The 16927-nt window shown below is 36.2% G+C and overlaps 1 protein-coding gene across 6 annotated transcripts in view; it reads left to right on the top strand.

The window, feature by feature from the left end:
- LOC138714857 (carboxypeptidase D) overlaps positions 1 to 16927 on the top strand; it is a 250889-nt gene that overhangs the window by 84973 nt on the left and 148989 nt on the right. The window contains exon 1 of one of the 6 annotated variants that reach the window (XM_069847067.1): positions 1434 to 1571. The exons of the other annotated variants lie outside the window; for them this stretch is intronic. The gene's annotated coding sequence lies outside the window, so the exon portion shown is untranslated. Of the gene's footprint in view, positions 1 to 1433; positions 1572 to 16927 lie in introns of those variants that run through there. 6 annotated transcript variants of the gene reach the window in all.

Here is a 16927-nt window from a genome sequence, read left to right on the forward strand (position 1 = left end):
ACCAATAATCTGTAATCTGTATTCTGAACACAACAGATATTCTTGATTTTTACGTATGCGGTAAAATTTATATCGTAACTATGAGATATATGTAATAAATATAATTTTACTAAAATGATTATGAACTTGTAAACTTCTGTAATGTGCGCTGTTCAATGCTGATGTTTAATTTCTGCTAAAACATAATCATATTGAAAGTATTTTGATAAAATAAACTTGTTCTCTGGAAAAATGACCTATAAAATACTCCAATAATATATATAAAAGTAGGATTGAATTATTTAACAAAAACTTTTATACAAATATTATTGTAATGGTATGCAAATTGTTACTTTGATAAAAGTGCAATCAAATCGCAATTACATAGAAGTAAATCTTTCAATCTTTATTTTCTCGAAACATGACTTTTGCTTATGGGCCCTTTTTCCGGCTACCGCCTCAATTGTATCCTCAAAAAAAGGCACAATAATGCAATGTCCATTAATTGCACTCACGTTCACGCAATGAGAATTTGTTGGTAGGCATTATCTAAATAAACAATAATCACTAAACTTTATACACCTGAAGAATCAAGACATTTATAACACGACTTGTGACTACAGCGAATGCCATATGGCGACTGAGGATCTAGTACCGCACCTCTAACAGCCCGCGCATCGCAGACCGCTCAGGGAGCGAGCCGCCAGTAACACGCCGTTTTCTCGCCTCACGTCGCGACGTGAGGCGAGAAAACGGCGTGTTACTGGCGTCGTAATAAGTCTCTGCAGGTCGCACAATGGACCAATGTATCCTGAAGTGCAAGGATCCGATCCGGATACGGCCCTGGAAAATGCAAGCCAAGCTAAGCCAAGGTTCCCCTGCGAAGTCGTTTCCATTCAGTTCAGGACGTTTCGTCCTCATACCAAACCATGAATGTGCATTTTCTTAGTTCTGAGAAAAACGAGTTTAAAGTTTCAAATTCCCTTATAAATTCACGTAAACTTCATTTTAATCAACTTCGCATGGTTTTGGCATGAAGCAGACGGTTTGTAATTTTATTTATTTATTTATTTTATTTATTTATTTATTTTGCTAATAATTGTAACATAAAATATAATATAAATAGAAAAAAACTTTAGCTCACCCCTGAAAGAGTAGAACTCGTGCTCAGGGGCGGAAATATGATACAAGATGAGTTTAAATATCCTGCTTAGATTCAACAGTAGCCTTCTTATCAACAATTAATATGCACGTGTTAATGCACTCGTTCGTCATTCACACGGGATTTTTGGTTTTTCTACCCTTCCGAAGAAAATCACGAAAAGGATTACATCTGAGATCGAACTCGTGAGCCTCTTGTTTAATAACGAGTAGCCATCTGATGTGGGATGCGAAACAATACAAATTGTCGGAAAGTCGAGCAGTTTTGTTACATGTGTCAGAGCGTGACGTAAGCGAGTTCTCGCCCGCTAGAGGCAGGTAGCAGCGCGCGAGAAGAGGAGGATTCAGTCTGTGAGAGATTGTGTCAGGCATCGGACCAACGCGGCAGCCACTCCAACGACGTACACACCTGGACATTGGCGACTTTCAAGGTATGTAGGACACTAGGTCTGTAGCGCTAATTTGTTTTCGTTAATTGTGGGAAACCATCCAGCGTTGTCCGTTACATGCTAAAACCGTCCACTTCAAATATGTGCCACTTCGTGCTAACTGTAACCGAGCAAGAAATGTTTAAATTGTGAATTTAAGTACTGAATTCAGCTGCGGCAAGACATGAGATCGAATACCGTATAATTACTTACGATAACATCTTCCAATAATAAATGTGTTCAAGTAACATCACGAATTAAGTCTTGAATCAGTTATTGCTGTAAATTTTCCAGCTGTACACACGTGTAAGAAGTAACAGAATAAAAGTAACTCCATGAATTGAATTATATTAGTCACCACTATCTTCCTTGTGAATTCAAAACGTTGGAAATGTGTTTGTCTAGGCATTGGCAGAATTAAAGTACGATATATAAAATTGTAATATTTTGTGTGTAATTTCACACACAAAAGCTTAAAATATCATAAATACAGTATTATCTTTGAATTAGGTAAATGTAACGCCATGAGAAATGTGCGTGTTGTATAACAGTAAAAAATTAAGATATCTTAAAACAATGTTGCAATTTTCCAGCTCTCTAAGAAATATCAAAGCGTATTTGCGTTAACTGCAGCAACATACGAATTGTAACTGTTGAGGTAATAATCCGAAATAAAATACCTGAATTGGTCATTGTTGAAACTTTTCTCTAACTCTATATGAAACATTCACCGTACGATTTTCTGATTGCGTTAAGTGCAGCAACTGTTGAGGTAACGGTCCGAAATAAAATACCTGAAACGTTCATTGTTGAAACTTTTCTCTAACTCTACATGAAACATTCAACGTACGATTTTCTGATTGCGTTAAGTGCAGCAACATTTGAGGTAACGATCTGAAATAAAATACCTGAATCGGTCATTGTTGAAACTTTTCTCTAACTCTATATGAAACATTCAACGTACGAGTCGACCTGGTTGGCGAGTTGGTATAGCGCTGGCCTTCTATGCCCAAGGTTGCGGATTCGATCCCGGGCTAGGTCGATGGCATTTAAGTGTGCTTAAATGCGACAGGCTCATATCAGTAGATTTACTGGCATGTAAAAGAACTCTTGCGGGACAAAATTCCGGCACATCCGGCGACGCTGATATAACCTCTGCAGTTGCGAGCGTCGTTAAATAAAACATAACTTTTTCAACGTACGATTTTCTGATTGCGTTAACTACAGTAATACAGAAACATGTAGAAGCTGAGGAAACAAAGTAATTAAGATGCTTGAAACGACCACTGTTGCTACACTTCCAGTTCTACAAATATGACAATTTTTACGAGTACAATAGGGTGCTTTCGTTCAGTGAGGTAGCACAGGAAAAGTATGTGTTGAGCTAACAATACAAATTAAGATAGGTACCTGAATCAATTATTTCTGAAATTCTTCCAGATCTCTGAGAAATGCGTCAATTACGATATTGCGTTTGCAGCAGCAGAAGGATTGTATGTGTGAAATGAAAATGCGAATTAATTAAGATATCTGCACCAGTCAGTGTCGCAATTTCCTCATCTCTGTAAGAAATATGCAAATTACGACACCGGTAGTTTTTTTCGCATTAACTGCAACAAAATAGGGGTTAGGAACTATATTTACCAAGATGACAGTGCGAATTAAGATATCTGCGTCAGTCATTGTTGCAATTTCTTCATCTCCATAAGAAGATGAAAATTACCAAAGTATTTCTACATTAACTGCAGCAACAAAGGAATTAAGGACTACATGTGCCGAGATGACAGTGCGAATTAAGATATCTGTTTCAGTTCCTGTTGCAGTTTTTAAATTATATAATAATTATGGAAATTACAATTAATGTCTTTACGTTAACTGCAGCAACATAGTAACTGTATGTGTTAGAAGACAACGCTGAGATATTGAATCAATCACTATCGATTATTATTCATAGTTGTAACTCTTCCAGCTCTGTAAGAAATTGGAAATTAGGATAGTGTGTCTTTGTTTTTTTTTTAACGACTAGGTTACTTAGGGTCGATGGAATCGGTGGTAGCAAGATGGTATTTGGCCAGATGAGGCCGAGGTTTCGCCATGGGATTATCTGAAATTCGCCCTACACTTTGGGAAAACCTTGTAAAAATCGTACCAATTAATCAGCCCAAGTGCAATTGCGCCTACCGCCTGAGCTATCCCGGTGAATAACTCTGTGTTTAACTAACAATGTAAGTTAAAGTACTGAACCAACGTGCTACAGTAATTTTACGCCAACACTAACGAAATGTGTAACCTGTGCTTTACTGTAACAATATGAGATATAATTTCTTAATTAGACCTCAACTTCGTGTGGAGTGTAAATATACAGAGCGTAACATACAGGAGTTCTACAGACTGAGGAATGTCAGAGAAATCAACTTCATGTTATACATACGCTGTGAAATCCTCTTTTTTGACAGACAAAATGTTTCATGAAGTCGTATTGATCGAAATAAATGTTATACAATAATACAAATCAAATTTTAATGGTGATGCGAGTTCAGTACCTTTTTTTTTTCAATCTTAACCACCACCGCCTCCACCACCACAGCGTACCATAACGTATTTCCAGTCCAAATCTCTACAACGCTATCATTCCAACTCCCTTATTCAAGTCCTCCTCTATTAACTGTTGTATTTCTCAGCGCCGACTTCAACTTCGTCTGGGTCTACCATGGCGCCTTCGTTGTTATGGCGTCCACATCGGCAGTATTTTCGGCAACTCTTCTTGTAACATTCTTCTGACGTTGCCATACTTTTGAGTTTTCTGTTGTCCATTATATTATCCAAAATTGTCTCCTGGTTCAAAAGGCATTTTTACCAGTTTTGATTTACGAGCTGCACCCCTTATAAAATCAATTTCTGTGACGAGTTACTTATCCATTCTTTTTAACTATGTTGCTACACTTCACATCGATATTATCATGAATTCATGATACTCTGGACTATATGTATATGACGATCGTAAGTCTTTTGTCCATCTGTTTACTCCAGATTATTGAGTTTAAACTGTTTGTTTACCTTGGTTTATTCTTTCGTTTATTTCAGTATCGTAAATAATATTATTAAGATAATCCCTAAATATTTATAACAGTTTACCTGTTCAGTAACGCAAGAAAAATATTTTGTATTGTTATGGCACCAATATCTTAATTTCCACTATAGGCCTACATGTATTTAGTTCTTGAAATGTTAATTTTTATGGATGCCAGATTTCATGCTGATCCATCATTTTATTGTTTATATTTCATAATGACTTATTGTGTGTTAATGCTCAATAAAAGTTTTACCACTGGCGTAGCTCAGACGGTAATGTGTTTGCCTGCTAAATGGGCATGGGATCGATTCCCGCTTGGAATGATTAGTAACTGTAATTTATGACGAATCCTCGGCCTCATCTCGCCAAATACCATCTCATTTTCACCAATTCCATCGACGCTAATAACCTAGTAGTTGATACAGAATCGTTAAATAATAGATTTAGAAAACAAGTAGAAGTGCTGAAAGTGGTGAAATTAATGTAGACGTGACAGCGGCCACACAAATTCTGGAGCGCCAATTTCGCTGCGAGCCATTTTCAGCAGCATACGTAATAAATGAACAGAATGGAGAAGTGTAAAGATTGATGTGCTGGACTTATAACACTAGTACGTTAATAAATCTCCGTTAATTTACGGCATTTATTAGTGATTTCATAAAATGTTGTTTTGTTCGAAAGGTAACTCCTCAGAGTAAAGTTTAATGAACATGTTTCGTTCTTTATCTCCCTTACAACCCCTTAATAATAATAATCCGTGGCGCTACAGCCCGTGAAGGAACCAGACCGACCAGCCGGCTGCTGGCCTCACGCCCACATGCCGAAGCAGAGGTGGACGATCATCCAACCAGAATGGAGGTATCGTGTGGTTAGCACGATGATCCCCCAGCCGTTATAGCTGGTATTCGCAACCGGATTTCGCTATCTATCGTAGCTCCCAAGTGCATCACGATGCTGGGTAGGCACTGGTCCCATACACTGGCCAAGTTTCATGAGAAAATTTCTTCCCCCATGAGGACTCGAACCAGCGCGCATTCCGTAACGCGAGTCCTAGGCGGGATGCCTTAGATCGCGACGCCACGGCGCGGGATCTTACAACCCCTTAGAGTCTGAAAAACTAATCTATTTATATACTATGTAGGAAATGCACACTTCAAGATAACATAACGAGTTAAGATATCGTAATAATTTGCACTAAAATTTTGCGCCAACTACAATTGCACATAAAACCTACTTGTTAAGTCAGCAACACGATTAGATATTTGAACTTTACGCGATTGAAATTGTATAGGAAATGCGCGAGATCAAGATAGCAGTAGAGTTACGACTTCTCAAGAACTTAAATAACGATTTTTCTTCCATTCTACCGACACAAGAAACATATGTGTAAAAGTAATATTTAAGTTGTAAAATACAGATTAGTACTCCAGCAAAAGTTTCGGAGGGAGCGGATTGAGTTTCTTCTGCGAACTTAAGGGCTGTTGTACTCACCGGGCCCTTTGAGAGAGATTAAGTGATGCGCTAAATTTTAAGAAAATATTTTCAACTTGAGGCAGTTTCCTAGCAGCCACCAATTTGTATTTACTTACTTACTTACTTACTTATGGGATTAGAGAACCCGGTGGTTCATTGCCGCCCTCACATAAGCCCGCCATCAGTCCCTATCCTGAGTAAGATTAATCTAGTCTCTACCACCAAATCCCACCTCCCTCAAATCCATTTTAATAATATCCTCCCATCTACGTAAATAACAAGACGATCTCAGAACAGCTATGATTACAACAGAGAGGAAAAGTGCATTGAACTGTTGAAATATATTGGTATCATGTAAATGTAATCATTACGTCATTTGTCTTTCTTTCTTGCCACTTGTAAGGTTTGTTATACGTAACATACAAACAACTGTATCTTCACTTTCATTGAAAATTGGGCATGTTTATCCGAACTTTTTATCCAGAATATTCCATACAAAGATTCCCTAATATATTTACTGTTTCTCCTGGACTACCCTGTACGCTACGTAAATAAATTAGTTTAAGGCAAATATAATATTATAAACAATATATTCCTCAGTTTTAGAGAAAAGTCCTGACGGTAATCGAACCTCGTACTAGGCTCTAGCGCTGAAGATATATTCATCCTTTATCAGTTAAAATATTCCAATATATCTATCACAGAAATTATGTGCTATATCAATACATGTTACACGCCAATAAAATAATTAATACCTTCAATATCCATTAATTAAAACATGAAACAATAAAATTATTGTAATTTTTCGCTGTGAAGGAAAATTGAGATAATCGCGTAGACTATTATTAAACATGTGTTAAAGTTTTTCATTAGTGATAACTGTTATTTAAGTGTTAAGTTGACCATGTCTTCTGCGCGTGTTGAAAACATCTAATGTCTGTTATTCCAGCTACATGGTTTCACATTATTGAACTTGAAAAAACTCAATTCCTTCTCTAGCCTATGTTTCCTGAGAATCAACTACCTTTTTCATATTACTTTTTCACTCTTGGCAGTGCTTTCGTCATCTTACAGAACTTAGTATGTCTTCTTTCTGAAAAGAAGAGAAAGTAGGAGTTCCTTGTCGTAGACTTAGGCATGCAGAGGGACACTTATTTCTGAACTAGGAAAAAATTAACCTGATTTTTTTTTTCACTTCTAAGTTTTGACACATTCTTCTATTTTAGGTGTAATAAATTCTATTCTGCAAGGACAAGTACCTCAGAACGGGAAAGAGAGACATGCGCAAAAAGTTTTTCTTCTGAGATAAATTTTACAACCCTTTATTAGGGATGAATAATCGATTTAATCAATATACTGCAAGTATTTTATTTCTTCTTCGCATAAGGCATCTGAAAATTGGTGAAGTCATAGCACGCATTAAGATTTTTACACACACAACCAACTAGAATCTCCCACTGTTTAATTTATGGTAGTTTTCTTCGTAAAAGTGAATTATTTTGCGTCGGCCAAAATCTGAGGCACCAAGGTTACGAGATAAATACCGTTATGGGTTCTTCAAAAATTACTTCTGTCTGTTGTTATAGGTCCTAGTTGTTTTTTAGGCAACTGTCCGAAGCAAGGTTTGAACTTCATAAGTGACATCAATAAGGCATCACTCATGACGCAACTAAGCCAGGAGATAATGGGTAGTCCACACCTGTTGAGTAACGGTTAGCGCGTCTGGCCGCGAAACCAGGTGGCCCGGGTTCGATTCCCGGTCAGGGAAAGTTACTTAGTTGAGGTTTTTTCCGGGGTCTTCCCTCAACCCAATATGAGCAAATGTTGGGTAACTTTCGGTGTTGGACCCCGGACTCATTTCACCGGCATTATCACCTTCATCTCATTCAGACGCTAAATAACCTAAGATGTTGATAAAGCGTCATAAAATTACCTACTAAAATAAAATAAAAAAGATAATAAGTAGGGTGACAGGTTCCTTTCCCCTCCGTTGCATGTCATTACAGTGTGACATCATTATTTAACTTACTTTTCTTCAATTGCTTAAACAGTACTATTGAGAAAATTAAGCCGACAATGTTGCAGGGTACGTCCAAGTCAATTACGGAAGTGGTAATTGCGCTGTAAGTGTGATGAGCACTGATAGACAGAGCTATGCGTTTCTGCACATTTACACAATATGTGCGACAAAATATTTCTTTGCATGTTTCTTTTCAACAGAAATAGATGTCGTAACAAATTTCTACAACGGTTGACGAAGAAGTGACTGACAGGAATGTAAATACAAAGAGCACAAAAGTTTCACGCCGTCTGCAAAGGATAAGTGTTGCCGTAGTAAATTACGCTACATCACGTCACTGAGCGATAGTTTTCGAGTCACGCCACTTCAAATTTCTTCGCACTTTATTTGCAATTTAATCAGGAAAGACAACATTTCAAGTCTTACGATTATTATCACATAACACTGCATTTCCCATTAAAAGAATCCAGATTTAGGCCTAATGGTAATGTTTGTTTTTTCCTGTTCCCCATTCTCCACGATGTTAATGAACAACACCGCAATATCTTCACTAAGTATAGAGGGGGGGGGGTCTTAGGCAAGCAATTTGAAATGTGGAATCCATTGTCTACGGATTCAAATTTCCATGTTTTGGCATAAAGTCTCCAAAGAGTATGCACGCTACTGGCTTACACCATTTGAAATTGCACGAACAATTGAGGAAGTTGTTTTCAATAACGTCCGTCATCAAACATTAAAAGGGTCACATTTGAATCTAGTGCATTTCTATAATTTTATTTTTTGTTTAATTAAATAATGAGCATGATCATGGATGGGCAACTCGTGCTCACAAAGTACTAAAAAAAACCTTGAAAGAGAGAAAGACAGACGGAGCCAGTTGCAGCAGTTACAAGTTGTTTGTAGTTCCGCTGCAAAAGCAATTCACTACCACGGTGCGCTCTGGAGGCTCATTTAGGTGGTCGAGATATCTACTCTATGATTTGAATTTCAGAATGACGCATGGTACAATAATTATAGTAATTTTATTCAGACTGTACCTAAACATACATAATAAAATTATATTTTTTCCTAGTTTTGTAATTTTTTTTTATTACTGGAAACAAACTGAATACCGTACAACCATTTCAAGATACAACAAACATAGCTGCAACACATTTATTATTACACTATTTGTTAATATTTCTTATTATATGTCTTATTTTAAACATAGAACGCGAGAATTTACAAGTTTTTATACATTAAAGAGTATTCCTCTGTTCTCAGAAAGGTATTCGCAAACAATCACAAATACAAGGGAGTAATTTTTACATGTCACAGCAGTTGAAATAAACTTACTTCTGAGCTCTTTCTGTACATTGAGAGCTTTTACACTTCTTTCTTGTATTAAACTCTGTCTCAAGCACATGCAGTATATATGGAATCAAAGAATACATTTGGAAATTCTGACTTAGGCAGCATTATGAACAGTTCGATTCCTGATTTCGCTGGAATCTGAGTGGCGTGTTGTTCTGTAGATTTATCAATTCAAGCTACATACTTTCAGGATTTACTATCGGCTGTAAGCCGAAAGGATTTCAGAAAAATCTCGATTCCTTGCCAATTGTTACTGTTTCTCCAAACTTACCAGTGAATTCTGCTGTAGGTCTTGAAGTAGGATCTCATATTTGATAAGAAGATTTTCTTATCACTCTTCAAGACAGTTTATAGTCAAGAAAAGTGAAGTTGTCTATGTTCTACAAATTTATCCATAAATGCTCTTAGCTAGTCGATCATATGTCGTGCAATTCTATAACTAGCAAGCACAACGTGCTAACGATATTTGAGATCAGTCTCACCTTGTTGATATCTGTTGATATCCCATTTTTACCTTCATCTGTTCTAAAGCAGATCTAGACAGTATTTCTTTACTAGGAGGCGAGATGAGGCATGTGAGCTGTGCGAGAAGGGAAAGAATGAGCTATCAGAAAGAGAGTTTATTTCAATAAGGGTCAATATTATACAAATCTACAGAAAAGTAAGTCCATATAAGATTAAACTTATCTCCCCACTCAATACCCATTGGTGACATAGTCATGGCACATGATAAGGTCACAGGACAGCATTAATTGTAACAAGGCTAGATTCATATTATTACGTACGTATTTTGTTTGTTACTGTATTCTTATATGTATGGATAAATTATTTTATACTGAAAATTATAAAGAATGTAACTGCCAATTATTATTTCTTTTACACAATGTCTATTGTTCATTTTGTTTTTGATCTAACGCCACGGATCATTGGCACAAAGATAAGTTTGGTTACAACCTGACTGTACATGTTTATTTTGCTGGTTTGTTGACGTTGAGAGCTGCATCACTACAGTTCATTCGGTAGATACATAGTCCAAGCTCACACAACTTAACAGTTTTGGTACGAACTTGTTATCTCTGTTTATGAACACCAAATTATTTTAATGACCTGTACAATATACGTCGGTGACCATGGGTTCCCTCTCTCAAACTACCTGCTCAAGACTCTATTACTCTCAGTAAAAACTTTGCGTTGTTGTTTATTATCACTCCATACTGTATACACCACCATACCAGCACAGTCCTGGTATGTCTTCTTTGGCCATGTTTGGAGATGACAGCAATAGATTAGCCTGATGTACAACAAAACAGGCGAAATGTGATCCTAAAAAATGTTACTGCTCTTACTGACTATAAAAATACAGGTTAGTTGGGAAACATCGTCGGTATTAATATAATCATAAGCATAACCATCTACTTCAAGAATTGAATCCATTGTCTATTCCATTTACACTCTTTAAAATATTTTAAATCAAAAGTACACAGCAGTTTGGATGGGTAGAAACAAATTTACAATTACAAGACAAGGAAACAACAAACACACGCACGCACGCTCGCACACACACACAGATATATGTATGTATTTATTCACACTGCAATGGGTATATACCCGGTGGCAGTGGTAACTAATTACACTCAATAATGACAATAATCAAATTATTAATTAAAAGTACAGTTAATAATAATAATACCAATAATTAATACAAATAATTAATACTAACAATAATTAATAATAATAATAATAATAATAATAATAATAATAATAATAATAATAATAATAATAGGGAATATTCTAAATTAAATGAAGCACGATCACTTAAAATAACATTTAAAATAAATCTAATTTGTATCTTAAATCTAAGTTCGAACTAAAACCCACGAGTATGATATGTTCATATTTGCACAAGTACCTTTCCACATTACACTCATTTCGCTGTAAACTCACTCACTGCACTGGAACTACGACACATTTCACTGATTCTATCCTGATTTCACTAACACTTCAAAAACATTTCACTGTTCAAATACTTTGCACTGCCACTATAAACTATAAAGCTTCCCTGACAGGAACACGTTTCACTTACACAACACACTTCACTGACACAACACACTTCACTGACACAACATAATTCTTCACTGATACAACACTTCAATAACAAAATATCATTTACATCCTTTACATACTGTGTATAATTACCGTCTATTAGTAAAGTCCTTAAGCCTATTTTTAATACGTTTTTGGTTGTTGGTAAAGCCTTTAGTAAGTCTGCAGGTAAAGCATTCCAGTCCCTGATAGTACGATTGAGAAAAGAAAACTTTCCAGTGTCCGTCCTCTGTCTTCTTTCCCTCAATTTATATGAGTGGTCGTTCCTTGAAGAGTAATTTGGCGGTTGCAACCTATTTTTTATTTCTCTCCAGGCAGGCTCACCTCTGTATGTTTTGAACAGTGCGCATAATCGAATTCGCGTTCTCCTGTCCTTGAGTGTGTCCCATTTTAATGGTGAATTTTTCCGACAACACTTGAGAGCCATCAGAAGTCTCTATGTAGTTGCATGTGTTAGGTAGGCATTCACACACACACACACACACACACACACACACACACACCGGAGACGGCAAGTAAATATAAGGTATGTTCTCAGCTTTATTTGGATACAAAATTATCATGAAAATACAAGAGGACATAAACTTGTAGGTAGATCCTTTCATTAAGTTTCATCTAAGTGATATCTCTCAGTTCTTATCACTCATAAAAATTAAACAATGAGCTACATACTTTTGTTCACACTAACAATAAGTAGTTAAAGTGCTGTTACTGCATACACGAATATAATTTCCTTTCTGGCAAAGATGTATTTGGATAAGGAACAGTTGCTCAGCAACGAGTTGCCAATTAAAAAATTTATTGTGTGTGAAGTTGAATAGCCATACGGAAGGAATAATTACGTGTTCCTTCTTTATTCCTCTTGCCAATTGCAGCGGGTATTACGAAGACGATGACAATGATGATACTGGAATGATAGAGGAATGAAAGACAATGAAATACTGGGTAGGAAACTTCAGAATATACAGTTCTCCACTGAATCTTGGTCAAGATTTAACTGGAATATAATTCTGCTCCCCGTTATGACAAACCATTGCCCAACTAAGCTTTCATTGGGTTCTAAAAATACTGTATGATAATGGATCTTACTGTTGTCGAATTTTAATATAACATTTCATTTTTATAACAATATAAAATGTAAATTCATCATTTGAAGAGTTTTTATGCACAAATTCGGAGACATACAAACGAAAAATCTAGGAAAAATATATCAGAGAGACAGCCACAAGTTTTATGCGTGAATTACGTCGCTGATAGAAACTTGCTGTTAAAGTAAACGTCAGTAGTCACTATCAACACCACTTCTTTTGAGACACCCCGAAAACCCGATACTCCTGGGAGTAGTCAACTTGTGTGCAATGAGAGTAAACATCGGTTGCTATAATAACCACCGTGTTCTATCGTTTGCTACCTGTTGCTTATACGCCCGATCCCATTTGCACTGTACATGCCTCGACATTGTGAATTTTTTCTCTTTACTCAAATTCAATCACGAATTTTTCCAATTTAACTTGTCGAGTGCTGATTGTTGCTCAATTCAGACTGTAATCTTGTTCATTACTATTCGTTTGACACTACTGCGAACGTTCTACTGCTTCGCATTCTCGAGTTACACTGCCTCAGTTCCCGCATGATCCGTGAATTCGTGACTCAATTTCCCCCTTCCCGTATAGCTGTAGATGACGTCACCCGCTCCATATCCGTGGCTAATGCCCACGTGCATCAACGTCGGTTAGTGTAACCACCGGTTAAAATTGTCACATAACCTCTGGTTAAGCATTTTTACAGTGGATCGACTTCGGTTACGACTTAAATAGGAGGTTAACCACAGTAATCTCTAACCGGCCATATTCGAGCGGTTAAAAGAGATAACCAGTAATTAGTAGAGCAAGTAAAGCAAAATGGCGGCCAGAGCCACAGATGTTTATTTCGAAGACGATTATTATTATACAGTACTTGAATTACTTGGATAGAGCGTGAGCGTGAAGTTTCTTTAGTGGAAAGAGAGAATTCTTACGAGGAATTAGGTGACAGAAAATTTCAGGAGGGATTTCGTTTTTCAAAATCTACAAATGGATCTCCTGAAATAACACAAAAAGTCATATTTCTCCTATGGTTCGGCTACTTATATTACGATTCTATGTAACTGATATTTTCTGTATTTTAAGAGGGAATACTCGAATATCTCTTTCTCTATGTCACTGGCTGAACAAAGAGAGGTTATTTATGGATCTTAGGATAATGAACAGTTCCCTCGTGTAAATGAGGTGCTTGATCGTATACACATTCCTATTAATCATCTGCATCCTTTTCCTTTATAGATATTCCATCTTTTTATATAATATATTTAAATTCTAGCAATTAAGTCTAGCGACACTTCAACCACACGTTGGGATATAATCATTTTTGCATTCAAATTTCTATTTTGTATGATTTCAACCTAACAGCAAAGAAATGCAACTCGCAAATATAACAGCGCCCAAAGACAAACAAATACAAAGCGAAAATGTAGGACACGTTCATTTCGATGTAGAACGGAGTGAGCGCAGTCATTTTTAGACGTTGACTATTATCTTTGCTGCGGTGTGGATGCTTTCCTTTAGTCATTTTGTAGAAACAGTACACCAGCAAAGACTTTACTCTGGTTAAATGAGGTGTCAGCTAGCCATGTTTAAGTAATCTGTGATTATGAATGGTGCACACAAATTGCATTTTTAACCACTCTTACTGTTTAACCGTCGTTTCATAATCTACGATTACTGCGTTTTTAACCGATGTTGATACACTTCGCCATAAGAAAGATAGGCTACTGCGCGACGTCACATTCTTAGGCTGCGGTCACATTGGAGACACGCTTGGGCAAGTAAAATGGAAGCGCCTGTGTGCCCAAGCGTGCCTGAAGAAACAAAATTAGTGAATGTGTAAAACTATTGGTGGCGCGGCGAAGGTGTTCACACTGGAAGCAAGTTACAAGCGCAAGCTTGTTCACCCGTCTCCGCCGATCAAATAAATTTGTTTTCTCTAGCACACTTGCTTGTGTGACATGATATTTGTAGCTGCTTTTGTGAGTGACTTTTTCCATAATGGATGTTGAAATACTAATAGCATGTATTCAAGAAAGAAGGGCAATATGGGATGCATCTTGTAACGACATTCTATAATAATTAAAGAATAACTCCGGCTGTTTAAGTAGATCGAGAAATATTCGTTTATATTCTCCATCTTCCTCCCTCTCCTAAAAATATTCGTTTACCCATTCATTCCTTAATGCACCTCATCTATCATTAAAAACTTCAATACTCCATTTTCCAACACTAAATGCTCTACATCCGAGGAATCCATTTCGGCAACTAGACTGGAAGTGGAAGCGGTTAAGGCTGGTTCACAATAAACCGGGAACGGAAACGGCAAAGAGAACGAGAACGGAAATAATGTTAAAATAAACGTTTTTAAATGTGAGCTTTCACAATACTTAATTGTGAATGTTCACATTTAAATACATTTATTTTTTAACAATATTTCCGTTCTCGCTCTCGTTGTCGTTCCCGTTCCAGTTTTATTGTGAACCGGTCTTTACTTGCATCCAATGTGACCATACCTCCAGAGCAAGCTTCTAGGCACGCTTGGGCACGCCGGCGCTTCCATTTTACTTGCCCAAGCGTGCTCCAATGTGACCGTAGCCTTAGTTTTAACATGGCCAACATAGAACAAGTTTATAATTATAAATATACATTTAACATAAGTTTAATAGAGCAATTCTTTTGTTTTTTTTTTGTTTTTTTAATTTTAACACGTATTTATATTAGTTGATTGTCACGATGGCCATGGCTAGACCATGATAACCATGTGACTCCGAATCCCGCCGTAGCCTATCTCGTTAGCCACACTCCAAATCAAGGTCACGTTGGATACCTTGATCCTTCGTCTGTCGATCGCCGTTTACTTCATGGAATATGTTGTGTAGGTTAGAAATAACTGGAGAGTGTGATCCTAAAACTCGTTCAGTCCATTCGGCTATTTTTATGATTTATAAATAAATAAATATATATATATATATATATATATATATATATATATATGTTTACCACCTATATTGTTATATTTTAAGCTTGTTTTCTTCCAAAACAACGCCGATCCTTGTCTAAAAGTTTGTGTTATTGTGCATATCACTTCAAAACACGCTCAATCCGTATACCGGTGGATAAAATTGTAGGATAATCCTTTCATGAAAATGGACTTAAGGGGTTAGGTACAGCTTACACAATTTTTGGAAATATTCAATTTTTTTTTCCTCCATTACTGTATCTTGTACAATAATGAAAATTGGTATGTGTAAAACACTGTCCTTCTGCTATATGAAAAAAATATTTTTACAATTGAAAAAAATTATTTATATATTTTTTTTCAAAATTCATAATGATGGTAGTTCACTGTGCAGTGATGAAGCTTTTCCCTCATAACTCATAAACTTGTTAACTTTTTCATGTTCCCTCTCTTTTATTTTATTGCTGAAACTCATGTTTATAATATCATGCTCTTTCAACTACATTCCTTAATAAATAATATATTTTTTATTTTGTATTAGAAGAAAATACTGATATTTGACAATTTTTTTTAAAGAATTTAATTTTTATCAGACAATCTGTCAAAGGTAGAGAAGTGATATTGCATCGTATTATAGATATGACATACATAGATATTCATAACAGAATGTTGAATAGTTTTTGAGTTATGTGGGAAACGCTTCATCACTGCACAATGAAATTAATTTTGAAGGAAAAATGTAAATAATTTTTTTTATCGTAAAAATATTTTTTCTTATAGCAGAAGGACAGTATTTTACACATACTAATTTTCATTATTGTACAAGATACAGCAATGGAGGAAAAATGTTGAATATTTCCAAAATTTTACTGCTGTGACTGTACCTAACCCCTCAACGCGTTTTGAGATCATACACTTCAATTATAGGCGCAACAAAACTCGCCTGAAAATGTGTCGGTCGATTTTTTTTTTGGGGGGGGGGATGGCATCCTAGTAGTGAACCGAGCTTACATACGTATTCATGTAAAAAATCTAACAAATACTTGTAATACATGTAATTACAGAAAGATTAAGTATTTAATGCATTTCATAGAGCTAGAGATTAAAAATGTGGACTATAAATTGCACAAACGTAACATCGATGTGGACGATAAGGAGACGTCGATAAGGAAAAAAATGATGCGTTAGTAAAACAACAATTATAACGACACTGACGAAAAGAAATTTGGTTAGAAAAACGAGGGCAATACTGAGTATTACAATGGCAGTACCGATGATAATGGTGATACTGGT

Source organism: Periplaneta americana, chromosome 15 (genome assembly GCF_040183065.1).
Source record: "Periplaneta americana isolate PAMFEO1 chromosome 15, P.americana_PAMFEO1_priV1, whole genome shotgun sequence".
Taxonomy (NCBI): Eukaryota; Metazoa; Arthropoda; class Insecta; order Blattodea; family Blattidae; genus Periplaneta; species Periplaneta americana.